This window comes from Phasianus colchicus, chromosome 33 (assembly GCF_987193195.1).
Source record: "Phasianus colchicus chromosome 33, bPhaCol1.hap1.1, whole genome shotgun sequence".
In the NCBI taxonomy this organism is placed as follows: Eukaryota; Metazoa; Chordata; class Aves; order Galliformes; family Phasianidae; genus Phasianus; species Phasianus colchicus.
The window spans coordinates 342,804-360,957 of NC_143468.1; the positions used below are offsets into that span (position 1 = coordinate 342,804).

Consider the following 18,154-nt stretch of genomic DNA (forward strand, 5'->3'; position numbering starts at 1 on the left):
GAGGAAGGAATGGGAAGAAAGGGAGGGAGGGAGGGAGGGAGGGAGGGAGGGAAGGGGGAGGGAAATGGAAAAAGGGGAGAAAAAGGGGACAAGGGAAAAGAAGGAAAGGAAAGGAAGAAGGAGAGAGGGGAAGAGGGGCAGAAAGGAAGTAGAAAAGGGAAAAAGTCCAGAGCTTGGCCTGGGTGGTATTGCAATGTAGAAGGGCTTCAGGTATCTTGTTAGGTGCACAAGAAGGAGTTCATGCAGCAATAAATGATATTGTTGTGTTCATGTAGGTCAGTGGACTGTGGAGATGTATCTCTAAGTATGAAAGGTCAAAGGTGGTGAGGATTAGGATGTGAACATCATAATCCTCAAAGGAAAAGGGGGGATTGATGTGGGGTGCTCTGTTCAGCAGTAGGGATTAGCAGATCAGTTTAAGAACCAGCGTATGAGTTTAGCAAAAGGAATCCATGAGTGATCGTTCTCAAACTTTCATTTCAGCTTTAGTGGGAGAACAGCCTCGTTCCTCCTCAATAACTTTGCATGGGGACACAAATGAATACTTCTACCTTCTGCCTCCATGACTGTGCCTCACGAGAAGCACCAGAGTCCCAGTAGAATACTTTTATCTTTTGCCTCAAAACGCGCGAGGACATTTTCCTCGGGTCCCACATACACTGCTAGGAAAAAGTGGCTCACTATGGCCTTACCAGCCGCTCCGCTCGGCAGCCAGTAACGTCTGAGTGCGAAAACACAATGCGCTGATGGAACTGCATGTTAAGCTCTGCACATTGCCACAGCGCTGCGTTCCTGCCAGGGCTGCTGTCTGTGTGCAGGGATAGGATTAGGAAAGCCAAGGCACAGGTGGAGCTGAACTTGGTGTGGGATGTGAAAAATAACAAGAAGGGGTTCTACAGGTACGCAGGCAGAAGACAGGCCAAGGAGAGCGTTCCCCCTCTGATAAATGAGGACAGAGAACTGGCTTCCTCAGACATGGAAAAAGCTGAGCTGAGGTGCTCAATAAGTGTCTTGCCTCGGTCTTCATTGGTGGTCAGGCTCCTCCCCATGCCTGCCAGGACCTGAAGAGAGGAAAGTGGGACTAAAGAAGGCTTCTCTGAGAGCTGCCGCTGCACGTGCAGAGGTGAGTCCTTGGTGAACACAGACATGGCTCTTGTTCTTCTCAGCGCCTCCGTCTGTCAGAAGTGAAAGAGACTGCAGAGTCCCAAGGGAAATGGTGTCCTGTTACTACACTCACTTTGTTTCTTTCCAGTCCTCACACCTTCTTCTACTGTCTTCTTCTGCGGTTCCTTCTTCACTGTCCTCTCTCCTCTTTTTTCATGTGCTCTCCTTTTACTGTTCTCTTCATAGCACGATCTGCTCTTCTTTACTGCTCTTTTCGTTTTCTGCTCTTCTGTACTCACTTCTCTTCTGCTCTTCTCATTTGCCACTTTCCTCTCTTACTGTCTCTTGTACTTCTGCCAGACTTCCTTTCTCGCTTTTCCTCTTCAGTTTCTCTCCACTTCTGCTTTTGTCTTCTCTGTATACGCTCTGTATACGCTCTGTATACGCTAATACCTCTTTTGCTTTTCTCCTTGTCTGCTTGTTTTTCTTACCTACATCCTTTTTCTTCTTCTCTGCTCTTCTTTCTTTCTTGTCTGTTCTCCTTCTGCTCTTATCCTTCTCAGCGTCTCTTCCCTTTATTCTCTCCGCTACTGCTCATCTCTTTTGCTGTCTTGCCTGTATCCTATTGTGCTTTTCATCTTCTGCGCTTCTTCCTTACCGGTATCCTTAATTTTATCCTCTCTTCTGTTCTTTTTCTCTTCTTCTCCGTGTCCAATGTCTGCATCACAACTCTGTCAGAATTAGTTTTGGGGTGGAAAAAGGTACCCAGGTACATAGGTTTGTACAGTAGAACCTCCTACACTTTGCCTGAAAGGTGATCCAAAGGAGCCCTCAGGAACCAAGACCACAAAGGAGCTGCTTTTGAATGGAGAATTTTCCAGAGTTCCTTCCAGTCGTTGCTCAGAGGAACTGAGGTTTTTACCCTTGTATCTCTGCAGAAAAGCAGGGTGGAGGGAACACATATGGTGAGGTGCTCGGGTGAAATTGCCCTCCTTGCACAAACAGCCTGTTTGTGTCCATGTGATGCACGGTGAAGAGAAGCCTGCTGTTCTGTGAGTAAGCCTGCCAAAAGGGAGTTCTGGCCTTTTTGGCAAGTCTCTGAGGTGAGGTCTTTAGACAGGCTGGTTGTTTTGCTGCGGAAATGCCATTTCAGCTGTTTGTTGCCACGCTTGATTGGTGCTTGTATGAAAAACATTCATCATCTAGACAAGCAGTGCTCTAGCACCAGGGAAGGGAAAAACCTCATGTACATCCAGTCTTCTCCATGGGCCTTATGTTGCTTTTCCACAGTCTCTAAATGCCTGTGGAAATCACGGGGGGGTGCGGGGGGCAAGGGGATGGGGAAGAGATGAGGGGCAATTTGTGCGCATCCTGTGCCCACGGAGCAGGTATTACCTACAAAGAGCTAGGAACCCTTCACGGCATCCTGGACTTGTTTACTTTCCTTGTTTGAGCGTGATGGTTTTGTAGGTACTTTGTGCATTTTAAGTAACTGTCAACTCTGCTGAGACAACAGGCGTCCTAGAGAGAGCCTTGCTGTACCCTTTTTGTTTGGGCTGTTTTATTCCCTCCTGAGATTAAAAGGGACTGTGGTCTTGCTTAGCAAAGGGAAGCGTGTGCATGCTTCCAAAGCAAAGGCAGGTAGGTGCGTGCTTGCTTAGCAAAGGCAGGTAGAGGCATGTGATGCGAAGGCAGATGGTTGCTTGTGAAGCCATGTCAGGTGGTGTGTGCGCTTCAGTGCTGGTGGGTCAGAGTTGAAGCTGTGTGACAGCTCTGAGAGTGGGATGGCCAAGGAAGAAGCCTATGGTCCTAGCCCCCTGGGGAGAGAGTGAGATCACTAAAGGGAGGGAGGATTCTTAGACTCTGAGGGGTCTAGAAAGGGAGCTGAAAGGTTTGGGGCTCCCTTGCTGTGCTCTGCGCAGGCTGTGGCAGTGCTGGGGTTTATTTTGGAGTCAGTCTGAAAACAAAATGAGACAAGGGGGTTTTCTGTGCAGTTTGAAGCCTGTTTGAAACCTGCTTTGAACTCTGCTGCCAGGGCTGCAGCCCAGGGTAGGCACCCTGTCCCCACAACTGCTGACCACGTTCTTTCCTTCTAATGCAGTGACCACGTCCAGCCCTACGAAGACACTTTACATCATGTCGGACACCAAAGTGTCTGCGCTGACCACGTCTGTGATGGGTGAGGCTACCTCAGTCCCTCTCAAACTGCCAGGCATCCAACCTTCCTCCTCCGCCAGCTCTCCTCCTAGCCCTGTCACCTTTGCCACCTCCCTACGTTGTGTCGTGTCATGGAGATCTGTGGTGCTGGGGCAGGCCTGAACTCCCCTCCCTGACAGCAGACGCATTTCTGAAATCTCTGCTCATTTCCTCATCCTGCTGGCTCATTCTGTATTTACAGGTTTGTGTCCTTTACTTTTCTTGGGTAATTTAGGACTGGTTTAAAGCAGCTGTATTTGCTGTTGCCTTTGTCTGCAGTTACCCTTGTGGGTGATGGTGATGGGATATACCCTTTTGGGTTAGGTTTTTATGGAAGGGGAAATGGTGGAATCACCATCCCCAGAGGTGTTCAAGGAGTGTTTAGATGTTGTACCGAGGGATGTGATTTAGTGGGAAATGTTGGACTAGATGATCTTAGATGTTGTTTCCAACCGTGGTGATCCTATGATCCTAAGGTTTACACTTGTGGATTGTTATGAAGTGTTAGTGTTTAGTGCTAGAGCTAAGTGCTGAGGGTAACCCTTTGGGGTTAGGGTTTCATGTTACTGTTTTCTGTTAGGTTTAAAGGTCAAGGCTTAACACTTGATGTTAGTGATGGTGGGGGTGTGCCCACCTGGTTGGGGGTTTATGGCTTGTCCTTTTTGTTAGAGACAACAGCAGCACTTTTGAGATGGGAATGAGGGTTAAGCGTTAGCATTTTGGATTAGGGCTGAGGAGTATCTTTTGGGGTGAGTGTTAAGGATTAGCCTTTTAGGTTAAGGTAAAGGGTTAAGGGTTGTCCTGTGGAGTTAATGCTAAGGGATGCTGTAGTGTAAATGCTGAGACATGGCTTGAAACCTGATTTTTCACCTGGTAGAAAGGCAGGGCCAACCCAGAGCATGCAATGTTCCAGAATGACAGAAGGGGTGGAGCCAGGATCCACCCCTTCCCAGCCCTCCATTGAAGGGTTGGCAGTGTAGGCAAAGGAGATCCCTGCCTACCTGAATCCTTCTGAAGATAAGCAGCTCCTTGCCTTGATTTCTGTGCCCACGGCTGTTGCCTTTGAGCAAATTCTCCCTTGCTGCAGCCTTGGACCTTGCTCCTCTGCTGTCATGGCATGAGGCCTGGCCTCATGGGATGCAACCCTGCTGACTGATAGATGTGTTGGTTTGGTTGGGGGTGGATGCCGTAGCTAATGGCAAAACCATTTCCTTAGTGCAACTAAGGAGGTAAGTGAGAAAACAAGAGAGTCTTGAGAGGAAAGAGTGACTGATGGCAGCGCTGTACTGGAAGCAATAGAGAGGCTGACAGTGGCTGTCGGTGGCAGTAGAGCGATCCGAGTCTGTGTCTAAATGGTTCTTAGAGCTGTGTCTGTTCCTTGGAGAGGCCAAACAGTGTGGAGGTACTTGTACTCACAGTTGTTTGACTTAGGAATGAAGTGTTTCTCAGCTCATGCACCTGACAGCGTTGTGTTTGCTTGTGCAGCTTTGCTTTGTGCATTGTAGAGCTGTCAGACAGATGTGGATTCATTTGCCACTCACTCAGCAGGAATGAGACTAGTAATACTTTCTGTAAATGCATTTCAGTTGAAAAAAATGAGTTTGTTTTGGCTGTAGAAATGGTGTATTGGAGGGATTTTGGTGGATGTGGACTAACAGGACAAGGATTCTATTGGCAACTGCTTTCTGTGACATGGAAAGGCTGTACTTTATTTTAGGGATGGAGCATGGGATTCTATTGACTCATATTGAGAAAGGGGGAAATGGAAAGCCTCTGTGGGTAAGAATGTTTTGTGAGCTGTAGTTTGGGTACTTTCATCTAAATAGGACTGTGTGAAAGGGTGTGTGTGATGGAGGAGAGAGAAAAGTGCCTCGTGTTGACTGTAAGGAAGGCATAATGTTAGAGCAGTGGAAAGGCAAATTTAAGAAACTGTGCTTGAAAACTTGAAGTTAGTGGCTGGCTGTGCTAAAATCTTCTTCCAAAGAGTTGCTCTTCAAGTATTTCCTGCTTTCTCTCTGCGAGAAACTGACGCCAGTGGCCTTCCACTGCAGCATGGCCGTGCGGAAAGGCTGGGGAAGAAGACAGAGCTGGAGAAAGCACCAAAGAGAGGTACAGATACACAACAGGCATCTGGACTTGATGCACTGTCTTTCTGCCCAGGCTTTCTGTTTGTTCATTGCTGGGACAGTTCTCTGCAGTTTGCATCCCAGCTTTCTCCCAAGTCCTGGCTGCACAAAAATGCAAGCATTCAGAGGAAAAGGAAAAAGCAGAGGAGTGGGCTTCTGAGAAAAGAGTTGAGGGGGAGCGTGAGGAGCTTGAGGCAGAGTTTCAGAAAAGTGGTGCTTTCACTTAGGATTGCTCTGAGATTTCCTTGCCCTGGGTTATGATTGAGTGTAGCTATTGGTTTCTTGGTTCCTGTGTATGCATTGTTGGTAGACAGATTAGTGTGTGGAAAACACAGCTGAGAATCCGGGACATGGTAATGTACCAAATGGACTGAACTACTGGAAGGATTGTGGGAATGAGAAGAGAACCTGGATTTCTCTTGCACAACAAGCCTGTATCAGTTGTGTCTCCTTTCACTGAGCTGAACGCACGGTGTGTGTGAAGCCTTCTGATGGGAAACCCACAGTCCCACAAAGTGGGCATGGAAATGAAATGGAGCTGAGGTGCATCTGTGTGCTGAGTCATACTGCTGAGGACAGAGAGGAGCCCCAGCTGAAAAAGCAGCTTTGGTAAGAATAGTGGTGAAAGTAGGAGTGGGTATGGAAGGTTTAGACTGCTCTTGGAGGAAAGGTGAAAGTTTCATATGTTCTGCAGATTCAGTATGCCTTGGTGTGCCACATCTGCCTGCCCTGTCAGCACTATGTCAGGCTTTTTTTCCTTTCCTTTTTAAGGTAGGAAAAACAGTTTCTGGCTAGGAGAAGAAGAAATGCAAGTCTTCCCTGCATTGCTCCTTGGGCAGTGGGTGCTGATGAGCAGTCCTTGTATGAGAATAATGTATTGTCATTTGATCTGTCTTTCCATTCCTTCAGCAACTGGGGTGTTGACGCAGCTGCACGTATCTCCTGTTTTGTCCTTCTGCTTTGTGTAAAAGAATAGTATAGTATGCAATCTCTGTGTGAAATTTTCTTAAAGTATTTTACTTTATTTGCCCCTAGGAAGCAATGGCTTGGAAATGATGGCAGTGTCACCCAGCAGCCCACACAGTGACCTGATGTCTCATTGCTTGCGTCTGTTAAAAACCACCACGATGAGAAAAGAACGTTTGCATGGATTCTGTGCTGACTGTGTCAGTACCACCCTTAGGAGTGGTGTGGACATGGCATGGCAGGGAGAAGGGAATTCCCTTCTGATGGGAAAGTGCCCGAGGAGTGTTGACATCCCGTGTGTTGGTGCCCCATGCCCACCCCATGCCCCACGCACTTCTGAATGAGCAGCACAGCATTTGTGTCATTCAGCCACCTGTGGCAGAGCAGATCAGGCTTTCTACAGGCGTCAGCAATCATCCCATCGCTTTCTGCCTTATAAGGAGTTGAAAACCTTTTCATTTTGGAATCCTACTTCCAAGCTTAACCACCTCCAGTGAAGCAGATGTCATTTTTCTTGTATCCTTCAATTCTGAGTCCATATTCTCCCAAAAGCAAAAGAGTTTGGAGGTAACCACCAATAGTTAAGTGAGTGATTTCAGTATGTATTTCTGATCGTGACAATTACTTCAGTTTAGAGGTCACAGTTAATGTACTGTGCCTGTTTTAATTCTGACCAAGGTTGTAGTTGTAGCTGACTTCCCAAGGCTGCAATACGTGGTGGTGACACAGCCGTGGGCTTCTGCATTTGCATTAATCCCACATTTCCTTGCAGGTCAGCTTGTGCTGGAAGTGGACGGTATCAGAGTGTGAGTGAAGGTCAGTGCAGGAGCAGCTGTTGATGGGAGTCCAGGCTAATGAACTCTGGAGCATCTCCCAGTACGGTACCGGAGGAGGCAGGAATGCTGTTAAGGAGCTCCTCAGCAGGAAGGTGGCTCATCCAAATGCTTGCTGACAGTTTGAAAGCCCAGACCCTTCCAGCCTCCACCTCAGAGGCAACATCTCCTTTGTCCGATCATGCAGCACCTGAGCAAGAGGGTGACCTGAGCTGGCTACACAAGAGTCATCTTAACTTCTTTGTTATTTTACTTCAGATAACACCATTGGGTGACCCTGCTGTTGGTTTCTTAAAATTTGGATTACGTCTGATGGAGGCCCAGAAGTGATGTAGGCACTCACAGAGGTCACAACTGTTGCTGGGGTGGGAGCGTTTGTCCCACAGCTGGTGAGCAGAACTGGTGCTGCACGCAGAGACTGGGCTCTGGGCCTTCCTTGAGAGAGATCGCCCTGTGAGAACCCGTCAGAAGCACTGCTGCAGCATGTGCATGAGCTGGGCACAGCTCAGGCTGAGCAGGCCGAGTGGGTGAACTGGGTTTGGTGCTGGGTGGTTGCTGGGAGGTGTCTCAGAAGAAAAGCTGGGCTGGGGTGGGCCCGCTGTGTCAGCCCTTGTCCCAGCTGGTGGTGAGAGCAGGGTGGAGGCTGATGGGTGCTGCCCACTGTCACTGCTGCTCTTACCATGTGGCACAGCAGTGCTCTGGTGTGTGAGCTCGGAAGGAGGAGGACAGCCACTGTGCCTGGCTAAGGCAGAGCTGAGGTCTGTTGAACACGTGGATCGTACCAGTGCAGCTATTGTGGCTGCAGTAGGGGTGGAAGACAAAGGGAGTTTTCTTCATGACAGCAACACCAGCCACTTGCTTCAAGGTGTATAAATGTTGAGGAGATGGAGAACACTTGCTGTCAGAAATCATGGCAGCTGTACAGAATCTAGTTGTATTTTGGGGATGGTTCTTGTAACCAGTTGATTTTATGACACTGTCCTACTCAAGAGTCTAAAGTGCATGATAGAAGAAAGCTGGGAAAATGCTTCTCCTTACTATTTTTCACTTGCAGATTCTTTCTTTAGGGATTCTTTCCAAAAGGAGATTTTGGGGATTGAGGCAGTTGAAGAAAGAGTGAAGCCAGGGGGCAGTCCCTGTGGAGAGGACCCCAGGAACTGAGCTTCCCCACCACTGTCTCAATGAGAAGACAGACGCAGTTCCCATTCCTGCTCTGCATATGGAAAAGTATGGCTGGATTTATTTGTTTGGGTTTTCTTCCTTTCTCTCATTTTGAAGGGGAAAAGCTGGAGCAGGGGGAGCACTACTGGTCCTTTGTTACCTCCATAACCGGTTGGATTCTGCATGTGCTGCAACAGGACAGCATTGCCAGGCTCCTTAACCTGCTGGGGCAGGGTGGGAGCAAAGAGCGTGAACTGCCCTCCTGCCAGCTGCACCTAGTTATGGTTTGCCAGGTCCCTGCTGCCCTGAATTTCACCTGAAAGGTTTGTTCTAGCTGCTTGCAGTAGTAAAATTTAGGGAAGAAATGGAAGTCAAGAGCTAAGGCTCTGCACAATAACTTTGCGTGGATTGAACTGCGGCACCTGAAGACTGTTTCCTGAATAATGCTGGCATTTTGCAGGTGTGTTGGTTTAACCCACTGAACTGATGTCTGTGAGCGCCAGTCTTCTCCACCTGAACAGTAAGAAAGCTGGGATATGCCCAGAAATTGCAGCAGTTGCTGTGAATACTCTCCCAAATGTTTGTTTCCTTTAGTGGTAGCTAATGACTCAGCACTGTGATATCCTGTCTCTGGCACGATCTGGAACGCTGCATCTCTTTGCAGATGTTGGGTGCCCATTTCCATGGACCCTCCTTTCTTTCTCTCCTCAGAAGCAGCACAGTGCGGTTCCCTGCGTTAGGGAGCAGCAGCCAGCAGGCTGCCAGAATGCCAGCTGGGCCTTGCAGCGCGCAAAGGGACATGTTGGGGATGGACCATCCTTAGCACCACGCAAAAGTGAGTCTCTTCAGTCCTCTGTCGTGAAGTATGGAAGAATGCATTTTAAGTATTACTTCTGAGCGGGTGCAGGACTGTAGGGATGTCAGGTAACCATGGTGGAAGCACTGGGGAGGCCGACAGCAGCAGCTGATGGCAGCAGTGTGACAGAAGGCCGTGTATAAGTGGTGGTGCTCAGAGCTGAGTGCATTCCTGAGAAAGGCACTCTTGACTTTATGGCGTTTTCTTTCACCTAGTGATATGTAGAAAGTTAGTGAAGAAAGGAACAACAAGAACAAAAATACCCTACTGCAAGGGCAACTGCATTTGGATATTTACAGCATGCTAGAGCGTTATGTGAGAACCAAGAACTCCGTGACCTGTAGGATGCAATGTCTTCTGAGAGATTATTGGAGGACTTTGTGGACGGAGAAGTGTTTAGCTCACTCTGCATCATCTACACTGCCTAAGGAAGTTACACTGCAGTAAGAAAACCATGCTCTCTGAAAGCACAGTTTCCCATTGAGAAGAATTATTTGGCTGACCACCTTGGGGTCAAACTATAAAGCGGATTACAGGGCAAGTACAAGGGGCGAGACAAACACGCCTAAGGCATGGTTTATTACTTCTCAAAGTAGAAATTAAGAAAGGATTAGCTGAACTTCTCCCTAGAAATGCCTGTTAGTTTTGCTGGAATCCTTAGTGACTAATTCAGACAGACATCTGTGCTGCAAATGTCTGTAACTGTATGGATGAAGTTTATGATCTGCACGTCCTGTAAAGCTATAGCTACATTGTCTTTGATTTTTACTTAACAGATTGCAATGTCTTGCCTATGCTATATGAATTGCAAAGCTTGCCTGCAAGCTGGATCATCCAGCAGCTTTCACACTCTCCCTTTGTGGAAATGTAATCAACTCATTCAATGGTGGGATCATGAATGAGTCCAACGAGAAGGCAGCATCAACAGTGAAAGTTTGACTATAAACTGAAATAATGAATTACCATGGTTGAAGCTGAACCAGTAGTCCAGTAATAGTTCTATGAAGTCTCAACACCTACCAGATACTTTCTAATGAATTTAAAAGATTCTTAATGATAACTTCATAGTGCATGAATTGGTTCCTTTACACAGGTTGGTTCTTCCTTAACTTATTCCATACAGGTTTTAGTATCACTCTAGGGATTTTTTTGATAGAAAAGGACTTCTTGAAGGTTATCACTTGTACATTATGCTTTTACATAACGTACAGTGTGGATTTGTTCCTAAGAAAATTGCATGAACAAAACGAGGAACAAATAAACTTTCATTTATTTCTTTCAAATTTTTTTTTTTAAATATGTATTTGCTGACCAACTTCCACACGGAGCTTTTGATCTCCTTGTTACAGCATGTAGATCATGGGATTAGTCAAGGGAAGACAACCGTATGGAAAAGAAAGGTTTCCCAATGGAAACCTTTTCCATTGGGACAGCCTCAGAGGGTAGGACATATATGTAGACAGCTGGGCCAAGCATGACAAAAACAACGATGATGTGGGAAATGCAGGTGGAGGTTATTTTGTTCTTTGTTTTGGTGTGTCTGGAGCTTCAGCAAGAGGATTATGTAGGAGATGAGGAGAAGTGCAAAGCACATGACAATGACAACTCCATTGTTGAGGAACATCAGAAGTTCCGCCGTGTAAGGTCAGCACAGGCCAAGTTCGCCAACTGACGCACATCACAGACAAAGTCGTCCAGGACGTTGGGGCCACAGAAGGGGAGCTTGATGGTGAGAGCAAATAGAATGACGCCATGAATGAAGCCACCGCCCCACAAAGCTCCAGCCAGGGCACAGCATACAGTCCTGTTCACAAGCATGGTGTAGTGGAGAGGTTTGCAAATAGCAACGTAACGGTCACAGGCTATGGCCAACAGCAGGAAAGCTGCTGCTGCTCCCAGGAAGTGAAGAAACAAAGGCTGGGTCAATCAGGCCTTGTAGGAGTTGATCTTAGGATTTGAGAAAAAGTCAGCCAGCATTTTGGGTGGGGTCACAGAACAGTAGCAGATATCCAAGAATGCCAGATTAGCCAGGAAAAAATGCATGGGTGATCCCAGCTGGGAATCCCCCTGAATTGTGAGAATGATAAGGATGTTGCTTGGGAGAATTATGATGTAGAACAGGAGGAAGAAGAAGAAGGGAATTGACTGGACTTTGTGGGATTGAGACAATCCTAGCAGAATAAACTCTCTAACTACAGTTTTCATGCTCCATTTTGACTCTTGCAAGCCCTGAAAAACAGACAGCAATAAACACACAATGCCAATATGTTGCAATATTTAGCAACTTAGGCTACGCTTAGGCTACTGAAAATGCACATCCTGTGACCGTTACCTGGTTTTATGGAGGACCACATCCCTGTATGTAAAGGAATATCAGATTTATTGGGCCATACCATACGGCAGGCCGCCATTAACCATTCTATTATTGAATGGTTTTCATCATTATATTGATTACCTGCATATAATCTCTGTCTAAGAACAGGATGGACGGTCATTGTGGCCAATTTGGCTATTTCCAGGCCATTCACCAGAACACTTTCTGCCCCAGAATCCCATAGTCTTAATAACCAAGCCGGTACACTTTCTCTAGGTTTCTGCCTGAATCGTTGGACTAAGTCCATCAGTTCTGTTGCCGTGTACGGTTGGGCTGTTACGTGCAAGTGGGTTTGAGCGGGGGGCCACTGATCAGGCGGCACCCCTGCTGGTCTGTCCTGTACCTTTTTTGTTTTTTGAGATATAACAGGATGGATTTCTAGTGCGTCCGTCAAAATTGGGGATTCAAGATCCGATTTAGATGGTTTATTTTCCTGATCAACACAGTCCGTTGATTCAGGAGCCTGGTCATTGTTTATTGAAATACTACGAACTTGACCTATTGGAAGACGTAGAATTGGTTTTTTTTCCTGTTAATAGGCCAAGTTCCTGTTCTAATTTTTCAATACGATCTTTTAAAAGTTCATTTTCATTCACTGAAGTATTATTCCTTATTTCGGCATTGTTTAAAGCATTTAATAGTGGCCATGCCACTGTAGAAGCAGCTAATTGTCTTTCTCTAGTGACTAATATATCTTTGCCTAGTCCCTGAAAGTAATCCGCTAGGCAATATGGGGAAACGTTTCCCACAACACTTAGGGGACCCATTTTTCAATGATAGTTGCCAATTCATAATAAGGGGATCCCGCAAATCCTGGGATCTGCCCTGGAATTATCTTATCTAGGGGGGTAGTGTTCTCCCCCTTGAACCATTTACAGAAATTCCAAAGAAAGGACATAGTGTAAGTTTCAGTATATTCGGCTTGCCTGCCTGGCTCGCCAAGTGTATAATCAATGAAAATTATATAAAGGAATATTATATAATTTAATAATATTAAGATGTTATAGTAATGAAATAAGCAAGAGAGTTAGGCACAGCAAGACAAAGAGAATAAATAGAAGGCTCACCCGTGTCGTGGGCTCGCTCAGGAAAGACCAGTGGAGTGGATCTTCCGAAGAGAGAGAGAGAGATCCTTCCCCACTGGTAGTCAGCTCTTGAATGGGTCTAGGAGAGGTGGAGCCAGGCTCCACCCCTTCCTGCAGCACAGCTGAATTGCTTTCACTTGTGCTCCCAGGGCTGCCTCATTGCTCGCCTCAGGTGACTAATCAGAGGTTCAGGCTGTGACTCAGCAGTTCCCATACACTGAAGTAATCTACCTGGACTTGTGCAAGGCTTTGATATGGTCTCACTCCACATCCTTATCTCTGATTTGGAGATACGTGGATTTGAAAAGTGGATTAGTAGCTGGCTGTATGATTGCAGCCTGAGGGTTGTGGTCAGTGGCTCTGTGTCCAGGTGGAGGCTAACAATAAGTGGTTATATTAAGGAATCCCTCAGGGTTCCATCTTGGGACTGCTGTTTTTAATATCTTTGTGGGTGATCAAATAAATTCTTCACTGTGGGGGCTGTCAGGCACAGGAAGAGGTCCCCCAGAAAGGTTTTGGATTGCCCCATCCTATGAGGCATTCAGGGCCAGGGTGGATGTGGCTCTGGGCAACCTGATCTACTGCATGACAACCCTTCCCATGGCAGAGAGGTTGGAACTGTATGATCTTTAATATCGCTCCAACCTAAACCAGTCTATGATTCTCTGAATCTAACTCGGTTCAGTTGGTCAATCTGGGACCCAAATAAATATCTGTATAAACATGCCAAGGCAGCCTAACACAAGTGCACGTGGCTGGCACAGGATGGATCCCCTTCCACCCCAGTGCAAGGAGAAAGGATGAGGAAAAGCAGACAGGTTCTCAACGCCTTTTTTACATCTGTCTTTAATAGTCAGGCCCGTTATTCTCAGGGTACTCAGCCCCCTGAACTGGAAGACAGGGTGGGGAGCAGAATAAACCCTCCACAATTCAGAATAAAACAGCACGTGACCTGCTGCTCCACCCGGGCTGTCACACATCCGTGGGATTGGACTGGATCCACCTGAGGGTACTGAGGGAGTTGGTGGACGTGGCATCCTAGCAGCCCTAATCAATCAGGGAGTTCCCAGGTGACCGAATACTTGCTAATGTGGTGCCCATCTACGAGAAGGATCATCCTGATGTCCTCCTATGACTACATACCCACCTGGTGGATGAGATGCTGTGGGTGGAAGCTACCTGGACTGGAGCAAAGCCTCTGACACCGCCTCCTGTAGCATTCTCCTGGAGAAGCTGGCAGTCCATGGCTGGGATGGGTACACTCTTTGCTGAGTAAAAAACTGCTAGGAGGGCCAGGCCCAGAGAGATCCAGATGGAGTCCAGTTCTGAGAGGCGTTCCTCAGGGGTCGGCGCTGCAGCCTGTCCTGTTCAGTGTATTCACTGACGAGTCGGATGAGGGAATTGGGTGCACCCTCAGTAAGTTTGCAGATGACACCAAGTTAGGAGGAAGCGTCCCACAGACGGACTGAGATAGGCTGAATCACTGGGCTGACTGCAACTGCATGAGCTTTAAGAACGTCAAGAGCTGAGTGCTGCTTTTCGGCTACAGAAACCCCAGGCACCGTCACTACAGGCTTGGGGCAGAGCGGCTGTAAGGCTGCACGGACGAAAAGGGTCTGGGGTGCTGGTGACAGCCGGCAGTGCCCTCCAGTGGCCAAGGAGCCCAATGGCAGCCTGAAATGGGGCAGTCAGGAGCGGGGATGCGATCGTCGCTGTGATTTGCTAGTGGCCCCAGGGGATCTAAATTGCTAGCGGTTGTCCTTGTCCCATCAACTGCAGCCCAGCCCAGCCCAGCCGCTCCCTACAAGAAGACATGGCGGCCCTGGAGTGTATCCACAGAGGGGCACCAAAGCTGGGAGGGGTCTGGAGCGCAAGACTTAACGGGGAGTGGGAGAGGGAGCTGGGATGGTTCCGTGTGGAGAAGAGGAGGCTCAGGGCAGACCTTATCGCTCCGTCCAGCTACCTGGAGGGAGGTTACAGTGAGATGGGACCTCTTCTCCCAGGTAAATAGCAATAGGACTACGGGGAATGGCCTCACATTGCACCATGGGAGGTTCAGATTGGATATTAAGAAAAGTTTCTCCCAGAAGGGGTGGCGAGGCATTGGCACAGGCTGCCCAGGGAAGCGGTGGAGTCTCTGGAGGTGCGTAAGGAAAGGGTAGCTGTGGTGCTTCAGGACAGGGTTTGTTGGGCAGTGTTGGTGGCAGGTGGATGGTTAGACTGGATGAGCTTTCCAACCTTAATGATTCCGTGATTCTCCTCTCAGTACCTTACGTTCGCAGAAGTAGCACTAAATATACCGTGGATCTTTCTAAAGTGCAGAAGGTTACAGTGAGCTGTGTCTGTTCCATAATGTTCTTCCATTGGCTCTGGAGCATCGTTCTCCAATTGATGTGGATCCAGGGTGGATCCAGGGTGTCCCTTAAGGAGACCTGCATAGGCAGGAAGAGCAGTTGCTTAATCTGACACTGCATGGACAACGTGACTGCCCATCTCCCCAGCCCTGTCTGCTTAATGCCACCTGGCACTTGCCTTGCTTTTCCTTACATCAGACTTCTCTTCTAAAGTCTGCACTGAATGTTTCAGATCCTTTGTAGCAGCTGCCACCTGCTCTCCTCAGAGGACACGGGTGCAGAAGGGTTTCTCTTACCTTTAAACAAAGAACAGTAAGCGTAACAAAGCGTAACACAGGTTACCAAGAAATAGAACGTACTCCTCAGCTGTATGCCTCCACTGAAGTTCTCCTTCCCAAAAGATGACTGTACAAGAAATATGTCACGTACATAGATAGGAAATGATAAATATTAATATGAAAGGCATATTAATTAAACAGTTAGCTGGCTAAGGACACAGTGAGACAAACTGCTAAGGAGGGACAAACATTAGCTCCCTGAAACTCAAAGAACTGCACTCATTAAAAGGGCTATAAATGATCAGAGATTAAGGGGAGAGGAAATTGGGATAACAATAGAAACTGCAAAGGTTGAGACAGGCAGCTGGAAAGGTGGCTTCCAACGTGGTCAGCCTAATCAGGGCAGGTGGAAATACCTGTAAAATGAGGGCAGTTACATGCACAGAATGAGAGAGAGTTGTCAGTGCAAGAACAGCGGAAGATTGGTTTTTCTTTCCATACAGTGAATATCCATCCTGAAAGGTCACGTTTTCTCATGATAGAAATTCCACTTATTGTGTGCGTGTTTCACTGACAGGATTGAACCAGGGCAGCTCATGAGGAGGTGCTGAGTGTTTGAAAAACACTGAAGATGACTTCAGGTTTTCAAGCAGAGCTCCACCGTGTGACCACAAGCAGCCGGTGCCATCTCGAGAGGCCCTGGTGTTCCTGAGGTACCTGCCTGGGACTAACAGTTGTCAGAGAGAACCTGCAGGAGACCAGAGCCCTTTGGGACTGCAGATGGAGCCTGGAAGGAGAGCCTCAAGGGATCTGATTGCTAGCAGTTGTCTTTGTCCCTGTACTGCAGCCCAGCCCGGCACTAAATCCCCCCCCCCACAATAAGACAGTGGATCGTTGGGGATGATCCACAGTTGACGTGGCCACTGGAATCCAAGAAACTCTTCCTGGTTCTTAGTAGATATCCAGATATCCACGAAACGTTCTGGATTATCTGTGGCAAACTCAGACTGAAAGAGTTGAGTGCAGGTCACGCCAAGTAACTGTGGTAGAATCCATTATTTGGGAAGAACATCTCCTTCCAGCTAGGGAAGTTAAATGGAACAGTGTGAAAAGATCCATCCGGCCAATCCTCTGAGTAAGGGAAAATCAAATGTTGGTTGGGCTTGATGTTCTTAGAGGTCTTCTCCAACTTCAGTTCTTCTGGGATTCTAGGACAATAGGACTCTGGGATTCGGGCATGATATTAGGATTCCCCCCTTGGGGCTCGGTGCCATTGGGTTCCCAGCACTTAGTGCCCTTCCCCTGATCCCTGGCTCCTTCCCATGCCCTGGAGCCAAGGTAGGGGCTGGCTGCATGCCAGGCTCAGCCTGTGCCAGGGGACTCTGCCAAGCCCAGGGGCATTTGGGAACGTGAGGGGGGTCCCAAGAGAATAAATGCAGCCCTGGCTTCTTGCAGCCTCACCCAGCTCCCAGCGTACAGTGGAAGATGAAAGCAGTTGCTGTCATCGTGCTCCTGCTCCTCGCCTCCATGTGCCTCCAGGCACAGGCTAGGGTGTGCAGACGGCTTCTTGGTAACGGGCTGGCTCGCAACCACTTTCTCCTTGGGTTCCCTTGCTTCCTGCTCTTTGGGTCCCCTCTGTCCCCTTGGTTTCCTCGCTTTGGGTTCCTTTGGTTCCTTCTCTTTGGGTCCCTGGGTTCACTTGGTTTCCTCTTTGTGAGTCCTATTGATTTCCTTTCTTTGGGTCTTCTTGGTTTCTTCTCTTTGGGTTTCCTCTTTAGGTCCCCTCTGTCCCCTCTCCTTGGATCCTCTCGGCCCCCCTTCTTGGGTCCCCTTGTTTCCTTCTTTGGATCTCCACCTTCTGGTCTCCACCCCCAGCCGATCCCCACATTCCAGGGACTCCAGATGACATGTGGAAGCAATTGGGTCTGTGGGAACCAGTAGGGATTTTCGCTTTAAGACCAAGGGGAGGCCATATGGGGTTGTTGCGAAGGCATCACCCGCTGCCATATGCTTTGCTATTAACTCCAACCCAAACTGTCCCTCATCCTCCTTCCTCAGCTCCTGGATGACTTCGAGGTGGGAGCAAGCGGAGCTTTTGATTTAGGAGTGAGTACTACGGTGCCCTCAGGAGGTGCCTCCCATTTGGGGAGCCCCAGGTCCTCAGTGGTTTTTGAGGAGGTTCTGGTGCCCACTGGGATCTCCTCATTTCTCCCACTGCAGCTTAAGTTGCTATGAGGAAAGCGGAACTCCCATTCCCTTCCCCCTCTGCTGGCGCTCCCAGATCCCGTGGTTGTGAATCTTCCTATCAAGGTGAGTGACACTGGGGGACCCCTGTATCCTGCAGGGTCCTGGGCTGTGGGGGGACCCCAAATCCCTCTGGACTGGGAGGTGTGGAGGAGATCAAAAAGGATCCAAGAAGAAGAGTGCCATCCCTGTAGGGTGCAGGTGATCGTCGTGGTACCATAAGGACCCCATAAGGTCACCCAAAGAACACAAAGGGTTCTGGTGCCATACAGACCAAATAAAGTGACCATAAGGTCACCGCCTGCACTTTGACTTTCAGGATGAAACACTGGTGCTGTCCCCACCATGTTCCATAAGGACTTGATCATCCCTGCATATCGCCACCAGATCTTTGAAAGAACACAGTCCGTTTTCCCATAAAGAAACACCCCAGCAAAGCTCCTGCGTCTGTGTGTCCCTCTATTCTTGCATCCATCAGTCCCTTTGTCCTTTTGTCCATGTGTACCCATTATCCCTGCAGTAACTCCATTATTCCACGATTCTGTGATATCCAGTGGGTTGAACACAGTACTGAAGT

The 18,154-nt window shown here is 48.2% G+C and overlaps 1 long non-coding RNA gene and 1 pseudogene across 18 annotated transcripts; one reads left to right on the plus strand and one right to left on the minus strand.

Annotated features, from left to right (window-relative positions):
- Positions 1 to 85: 85 nt before the first annotated feature.
- On the plus strand, positions 86 to 17,983 carry LOC149913909 (uncharacterized). 18 transcript variants are annotated; one of them, XR_016460852.1, is made up of 10 exons: positions 86 to 1,123; positions 2,043 to 2,156; positions 3,206 to 3,502; positions 6,462 to 6,592; positions 7,165 to 7,748; positions 8,280 to 9,221; positions 15,911 to 16,884; positions 17,392 to 17,439; positions 17,554 to 17,643; positions 17,897 to 17,983. It is a non-coding gene; the product is annotated as an uncharacterized LOC149913909 (long non-coding RNA). The 18 variants fall into 18 exon arrangements; XR_016460842.1 differs by lacking the exon at positions 2,043 to 2,156 and adding an exon at positions 5,352 to 5,409; XR_016460843.1 differs by lacking the exon at positions 2,043 to 2,156 and having other exon boundaries at positions 15,911 to 16,468; positions 16,789 to 16,884.
- Positions 9,228 to 12,570, minus strand: LOC149913910 (olfactory receptor 4N2-like; annotated as a pseudogene).
- Positions 17,984 to 18,154: the final 171 nt, after the last annotated feature.